Source organism: Arachis ipaensis, chromosome B10 (assembly GCF_000816755.2).
Source record: "Arachis ipaensis cultivar K30076 chromosome B10, Araip1.1, whole genome shotgun sequence".
Classification (NCBI taxonomy): Eukaryota; Viridiplantae; Streptophyta; class Magnoliopsida; order Fabales; family Fabaceae; genus Arachis; species Arachis ipaensis.
The window spans coordinates 3,651,825-3,660,075 of NC_029794.2; the positions used below are offsets into that span (position 1 = coordinate 3,651,825).

Consider the following 8,251-nt stretch of genomic DNA (forward strand, 5'->3'; position numbering starts at 1 on the left):
GTTTTCTTTTTTTTTTTTATTTTATAATGTTTTTATTAATAAGGGTAATTTAGTAATAAAATTAAAAATTTTATTAAAAATGACGATTTTAATATGAAATAAAATGTTAAGGATGATTCTAAGTAAAAAATTACATTGAAAACGATTTCGATTCTGACCCTAAATATTAGGAACCAAAATAATACTTAGTCCCATAATTTATTTGTTTGTATTAGAATTCGAACATACCATTGTAGATTTGGTCATCGGGTTAACGAAAATGTGAGAATAAAAGAAAGGCAGAGAGAAAACAAAGGGAGGCAGACAAAGGATGGAAGAGAGAAAATGGTGGATAGTTAAGGAGTTTTTATAGAAAACTATTTTATAGTATGCTCTCTTGTTATTTATAGAAGTTAGGAAACTATATAAATGAGTGAAATCGAAATGTATTCAATTCAATTAAAAATCAAAGGAATTCACATCCATAGCAATTATTCATTTTCTTTCTTTTTTCTCTTTAATAATTATATAGTGAGTGTATTATTGTGAGTAATGTTCAATTTCATATTACTTTCTATCTATTAGAAGTCAAAATTTCGTTGTAGACTCAACAATTGGTATCAAGAGCCAACGTTATATTATTCATTATTTGAGTGGTAAAATTCAATTTTGAATATAATGGCTTCTACTAGTAGTAATGTCAAAGTAGGCAAATATGAAATCGAGAAGTTCAATGGGAAAAATAATTTTTCCTATTGGAGGATGCAGATGAAAAATCTACTTATATCACAAAAGTTACACAAGGCACTAGCAGGAAAAGAGAAAAAACCGGAGGGAATGAAATATGAGGATTGGGAAGAATTAGATCTTGAGGCACGGGCTGCAATAATCTTATGCTTTGAAAGGGATGTTGCTTTCTTGGTGAACGAAGAAACAACTGCAGCAGGCGTCTGGACAAAGTTAGAGAGTAACTTCATGACGAAGACTCTAACTAACAGGATCTACTTAAAATCCAAATTGTATACATGCAAGATGGAGGAAGGCACCTCAATCCGAGAGTATATCAATAAGTTTGATAGGATCATATCAAACTTAAAGGATATAGATGTGAAGGTTGATGATGAAGACCAGGCACTCATATTGTTACTTTCATTACCGAAGTCCTATGAAAATCTGGTGCAGACATTGATGCTGGTGGGTGACACTCTGACCATGGATGAGACGAGGGCATCACTTTTAGCGGATGATCTATGTAAGGTTGCTACAAGTGTAATGTCGTCTTCAAATGGAAGAGAGTATAATTCAAGCACAAGGATTGTTCGCGGCTAGAGGAAGGACTAATGAAATAGGAAAAGGTAATAAGCGTGAAAAGTCTAGGCCAAAATCTAGACCTCACGCAGAGAGAACATGCTTTAAATATGGTGAGACTGGACATTTCAAAGCAAATTGTCCAAATAAAAAGATAACTTTCAAGAAACAGAACAACGACATCCCAAAAGAAAAGCAAGAAGCAAGCTACGTCTCAAATGATGAGGAAGATTGTTACTCTGTAACAGAACAATCTTATGAAATCTCCGGTAAGTGGATTCTTGATTCAGGAGCCTCTCACCATATGTGTCCAAATAAGAAGTGGTTTACTACCTATGAAAGCATAAATGGTGGCACAGTTTTAATGGGCAATGATCATGCTTGTAAAACTATGGGGTTGGGTACTATAAGAATCAAGATGCATGATGGAGGAGTAAGAACCTTAAAGGATGTGAGGCATATTCCAGACTTGCGAAAAAATCTTATTTCCATAGGTTTGTTGGAGAAAAATAGCTGCAAAATAGTTGCGAAAAATGGGGTACTAAAAGTTGTTCGTGGTTCTTTGGTAGTGATGAAGAAAGTTCGTCACAGTAATCTTTATTCTCTTTTGGAGACAACAGCACATGCGGCTTGGACATATGTCAGAGAAAGGTCTATCATTGCTTTGTGGACAAGGTTTGCTGAAGAATATGAAAAAATCATAAATAGAATTTTGTGAGCATTGTGTGTATGGAAAGGCACATAGGGTGAAGTTTTCTACAAGCAAGCATAAAAGCAAAGAGTTATTAGACTACGTGCATACTGATGTTTGGGCCCGGCTAAAGTTACTTCTAAGGGTGGTTCCAGGTATTTTGTTACTTTTGTTGATGATTATTCCAGGTATGTTTGGATTTACTTCCTCAAACATAAGAATGAGGTATTCGATACTTTTAAGTGGTGGAGAGCAATGGTTGAAACCGAACAGGTAGGAAGCTGAAAACTCTACGATCTGATAATGACACATAGTACACGGATGAGGCTTTCAAGGAGTTCTGTGACCGAGAAGGCATTACAAGACACTGGACAGTTAGAGAAACACCACAATAGAATGAAGTCTCCGAATGACTGAATCGTACGCTACTTGAGAAGGCAAGGTGTATGCGCTCTAATTCCAGGTTAGGCAGAGAATAGTGGGCAGAATTGGTTGCTACAGCTTGCTACATAGTGAATTGATCTCCACATTCTTCTCTAGATGGAGACACATCTTATAAGGTGTGGTCAGGGGAGCATGCAGATTACGAGAAACTCAGAGTCTTTGGATGCACAGCCTATTATTATGTCAAAGATAATAAGCTTGATGATAGAGCTAAGAAGGCAATCTTTTTGGGGTATCCAAGAGGGGTTCAAGGCTATTATCGCCTTTGGAGTGTAAATGATTCTAAGTTTGTAATTAGCAGGGATGTTACATTTGATGAACGATCTATGCTAGCTTTGTCTAAAGATATGGTGCCAGATGATGGTGATGTTGGAAAAACTTCAAATACTCAAGTGGTGGAGATAGAGTCTAAATACCAACAAATAGACTCTAGTAATGTTCAGGTGGAGCATCCTAATGCTACTCGAGATGACGCAGAGGATAAACTTGATCATGAGAAAATTCAGCGAGAAAATGCACTTGCATTACAACAGCAGCAGCAGGATTCTTTGGCATTTACTAGGCCAAAGAGGAATTATAAATTTGTTCAGAAGTTCGGCTCTGAAAAGCCTTTGAGACATTATGGGCAGGTAAACTTGGTAGATTATGTACTCTCAGTGGAGGATAATGAGTCGATCACCTTCAAACATGCTATCAAAGACAAAGATAGAGAGTTGGTTGGTCGCTATGGAGGAAGAGATTCAATCTCTTCATAAGAACAAGACATGGGATGTGGTCGCATTGCCCGTGAAAAAGACTGCAATTGGTTGTAAGTGGGTGTATAAAAGAAAAGAAGATCATACTAAGTCAGATGGTACAAGATTCAAAGATAGGTTAGTAGCAAAGGGATTTGCACAGAAAGAAGGTGTTGATTACAATGAGATATTTTCTCCTGTGGTGAAACACACTTCCATACGGGTGCTTTTAAGTCTTGTCGCTCATGGTGATATTGAATTGGAACAACTAGACGTGAAGACTACATTCTTGCACGGTGACTTAGAGGAAGAAATCTACATGTATCAACCTGAGGGTTTGAAGGTTGAGGGTAAAGAAAGTCAGGTATGTCGCTTGAGGAAAGCGCTATATGGATTGAAACAATCTCCTCGGTAATGGTATAAGCGATTTGACTCCTTTATGTTAAAATAAGGTTTTTCCAGAAGTGATTATGATTGTTGTGTATACGTTCATAAGCTTCCTGGAGATGATTATATCTTGTATGTGGATGACATGCTTATTGCCTCTAAGAGCAAGGTAGAGATAGATATGTTAAAGGTTCAACTTGGTAAAGAATTTGAAACAAAAGACTTGGGTGCTGCATGGAAAATATTAGGCACAAAAATTAAAAGAGAGAGAGATCAAGTCAAAAATTGTTCTTGAGCCAAAGAGGATACATTGAGCGCGTCATTGAAAGGTTTGAAATGAAAAATGCTAAATCAGTGGTAACGCTGTTGGCTCCACATTTTAGGCTCTCTGGTAAACAATCTCCCACAACAGCAGAGGATAAGGCTTACATGGAAAATGTACCTTATGCTAGTGCAGTCGGTAGCCTAATGTATGCTATGATGTGTACACGCCCAGATATTTCACAGGCAGTCAATGTTGTTAGCAGGTTCATGGCAAACCCGGGTAAGGCACACTGGAAAGCAGTCAAGTGGATATTAAGATACTTGAAGGGTACCATTGACACAGGTTTATACTTTAGTGGAAAATCATGTCAAATCAGCGACTTTGTTGATTCTGATTATGCTGGTGATCTAGATAGAAAACATTCTACGACTGGTTATGTATATAAATATAAGGTGCTCTAGTTAGTTGGCAATCGATGTTACAAGCTACAGTAGCACTATCTACTACAGAAGCTGAGTACATGGTAGTAGCAGAAGGGGTAAAAGAAGCATTGTGGCTAAGGGGTCTTCTAGATGATTTGGAGTTGAAGCAAGATTGCGTGAATCTGAGTTGTGATAGTCAAAGTGCAATTCATTTGACTAAAAATCATGTTCATCATGCTCGTACCAAGCATATTGATGTAAGATATCATGTCATACACGATGTTATAGAGACAGGTAACATTTCTCTTATAAAAGTACACACAGATGAAAACCCTATTGATATGTTGACTAAAGTAGTGTCAGAAAACAAGTTCCTATACTGTTTGGAATTGTTCAATATTGCTTCATGTTAGGCATTACATGGAGAAATAGAGAAATTACGATTGGTTTGATCCTGAACAAGGGTATGTAGGCACTCATTGTAAAAATGATGCAACCAGATATGAATACCACACTTTGATCATCCAAAATTTGAGTAGATTTCAAATTGTGAACAAGGTGGAGAATTGTGAGAATAAAAGAAAGGTAGAGAGAAAACAAAAGGAGGCAGACAAAGGATAGAAGAGAGAAAATGGTGGATAGTTAAGGAGCTTCTATAGGAAACTATTTTATAGTATGCTCTCTTGTTATTTATAGAAGTTAGAAAACTATATAAATGAGTGAAATCAAGATGTATTCAATTCAATTAAAAATTAAAGGAATTCACATCCATAGTAATTATTCATTTTCTTTTTTTTCTCTTTAATAATTATATAGCAAGTGTATTATTGTGAATAATGTTTAATTTCATATTATTTTTTATCTATTAGAAGTCAAAATTTTACTGCAGACTCAACAGAAAAGAATATAGTACGTAGGTTATACAGGTGATTGATGCACAAATCAGTTTTGTAATTATGTAAATTTAACATAATGTTAGTATTAATGCCACAAAAATTCGGTGCACCGGAGCAGATAGTAATAGTAATAATGTTTCTTAAAATATAAGCCATGCAAGTTGGTAATAACAACTCATATGTGATGACAGTGAAGCCGCTAGCAGTTGCCAAATTTGACAATTAAATCATGTTATTGTCAATTTGTCACATACTCAAATTATAGTAGAACTTCCGACATACTGATCCCTTTTTTCCAAAGGTAAAAACAAATCTTCTACATACTTTGTTGTTTATTTTTAAGCTATAACCGGTCTATATACGTTTTTGTTGGGCCACATTAGTGTATGAAAGGTAAAATCAGGCTCATATCCTGATATCCATGTGTATGATTGCACAAACTAGGGGTGTACAGATTCGGCCCGACTCGAAGGTCCGGTCCGGTCCCGAATACTTTAGGGGCTAATTTGATGTGATTTCATCGGGTTTAGGGTCGGGTAAGGGTTCTCAAAAATAGACCCAGTCATTATTTCTGGTCAGGTCCGGGCCATAGCTCGGGACACCCGAAGTCGGTCTGGTGGCCCGATCATCATACACAATTAATATTTTGTGTTATTAGTGATGGATCATGACTATTCTTATGTAGAATTTAATTATTGTAAACCTTAATATTTTGTGTTATTAGTCATTATAAGACTATAAGTTAATGTTTTATGTTTAGAATGCTTAAAACTTTAGACTAATGCATAATATTGTGTTATTTGTATTGATTCAAATATTTGGTATTATTAGACAATATTAGTATTGATTGTGGTTTTGCTTTAATATTGATTGTGGTTATGCTTTAATTTTAAAGAATGGTTGGTTCTTGTTATATTTTTCTAAGTGAATTTTACCATGTTAAATAATGGTTGGAGTCTTAGAAATTTAGATATTTTTACATGCTAGCTTACAAGAAGGTATCAACGTATAGTAATGTTAACGGTCCGGTTTTCACCCGGTATACTTGTGTCCCGAAAGTGTATTAGTTTCATCGGGTCTAGGGTCGGGTTCGGATCTAATAAATAGACCAGGTGTTTATTTCGAATCGGGTCTGGGTCACATCAAACCCGGCTTCACCCGGCCATGTGCACCCCTAGCACAAACCTATTAAGTTCTTTTTTTATTTAGCAATAAGCTTTAGTTCAGATGGCATGCCTTTTCCTTTCTATTAGAAAATGCAATTAAAAAAAATGTGATAAAATGTGTAAGAAGTGTGTGGATATATTGTATATTTAAGATTGAGAGTTATCGAATTTACTAACCAAAAAAAAAAATCTTTTTTTATTTTATTTTTTAGATCTCGATTAACTTGGTTTAAAAGATCATCCTAGGTAAATATTATTGAACAATTATATATAATAAATAAGATCGTATATAGTGTATATTTTTTGCATTTAAATAAAACTAGTCTTGTGCTCTGTTCAACTAAATTGAATATGTAATTAGATGATTATGATCTTGTGATTATTACAAAAATTCATCAAGGTCATGTGATGATTACTTCTTTTATAAAAAGTTTAATGTTGATATATTTGTCAATAACTCAATACACAAAAATAATTTCAATTTGTTTGGCTCTTTTAAATTAATGAACAATATTCAATAAAATACAATTTACCAATTTGATACTACATAATTTAATATATCTATTAAAAAAAACTTTAATACAGTAATTGTTCACCGAAATTAAATTTGTTTCATAATGCCTTGAAATTTTAATTTTTCTTTCCCCTAATTAAAGGAAAGTACCTGTCTAACTCTGACCTGTGCTTGATTCTGCTTCCTTTCTACCTTTAATGTATTTTAAGTTTTTAACCCCTTTTTCAAAACAACATAGATCTTTTATTTTGTATATAATAATAATAATAGAATGCAACCAAAAAGCGAAAAGTGAAATGCAATAAAACATATTTCACTATTTGAATATTCTTCTTTGTCTTTATCAATTATGTTTTGGATTCTATCTATAAAATTCACTAATTTAACTTGGAAATTTATAATTAAATTTATCTTTAAGCACACTTTTTATTTCTTATTATTTTTATCATTTCTAAAATTTTAATAAACTTACCATCTTGATCAAGTTGGTGTTAGTTAGTGGCTATTCAAATAGGTAGAAATTTAAGTACAGTCGACTTCATGTGAAATTGATAATTGAGTGTCGTTAAATGAAATTTTAGTCAAATCAATTAAATTATCTAACCACTCTCAATTATCAATTTCACGTAAAATCAACTGCAACTGAGTTTGCACCATTCAAATATCTTATCATCAGAGGGTAAAAGCAAAAAGTAAGGGTGTTCAATTATACTAAGAATGGCCTTGTGTCTTCTCTGAAGTATATGATATCCTTTTCTATTAAATAATGTGTATAATGTACATACGTTGCACTCATTGATTGCATTATTTCCACCCCCTCTGAAGGAATAATCATTTGAGTCTACACTCGCAAAGTCACATGTAAGAACAAAGTTGAGTGTGTCATATGGTTCATGAGATTATATATGCACATAATTAAATTGAGTATTTAATTCGGAGACCCGTGACATGTATGTAGACCAAAGGGAAGCCAAATAACATTTCAATTAATATTCTCCCCCCAAAAAATATGGCATGTTGAAGCTTGTAACCTTCCATTGATTTTCCCATAAAAAACAAATCCCTTTAAATTTGAACCGCCATACTCTTACTCTTACCAAACCCCAATCACAAATCCATCCAAGGCAAAGCCATTGTCAGAAAATAAAAACCAGTGTCCTCTAGCGCCCACCACCACCACCACCATGTGAACCCTCCCTTGATTAAGTACCACTTTTCCTTCCTCGTCTCCTCAACATTATTAGTTTATTATTGCACCTTTATAATGCACTTAATAATGAAATTGTATTTTATTTTTTTATTTTTATAAGAATAATAATAAAGTTAAAATTATAATTTTAAATTACTTTATTAAAATTAATTTAAATTATAATAATTTGATTAATAAAAAAATAACATATTATGTGTTTAAAATAATTTTTTAATTTAGTGTTAAGTATATCAAC

At 33.7% G+C, this 8,251-nt stretch overlaps 1 long non-coding RNA gene across 1 annotated transcript in view; it reads right to left on the reverse strand.

Annotated features, from left to right (window-relative positions):
- LOC110267470 overlaps nucleotides 1–7,461 on the reverse strand; it is a 20,312-nt gene extending 12,851 nt beyond the window's left edge. The window contains exon 1 of the long non-coding RNA XR_002355123.1: nucleotides 7,344–7,461. This is a non-coding gene — a long non-coding RNA (uncharacterized LOC110267470). The remainder of the gene's footprint in view (nucleotides 1–7,343) is intronic.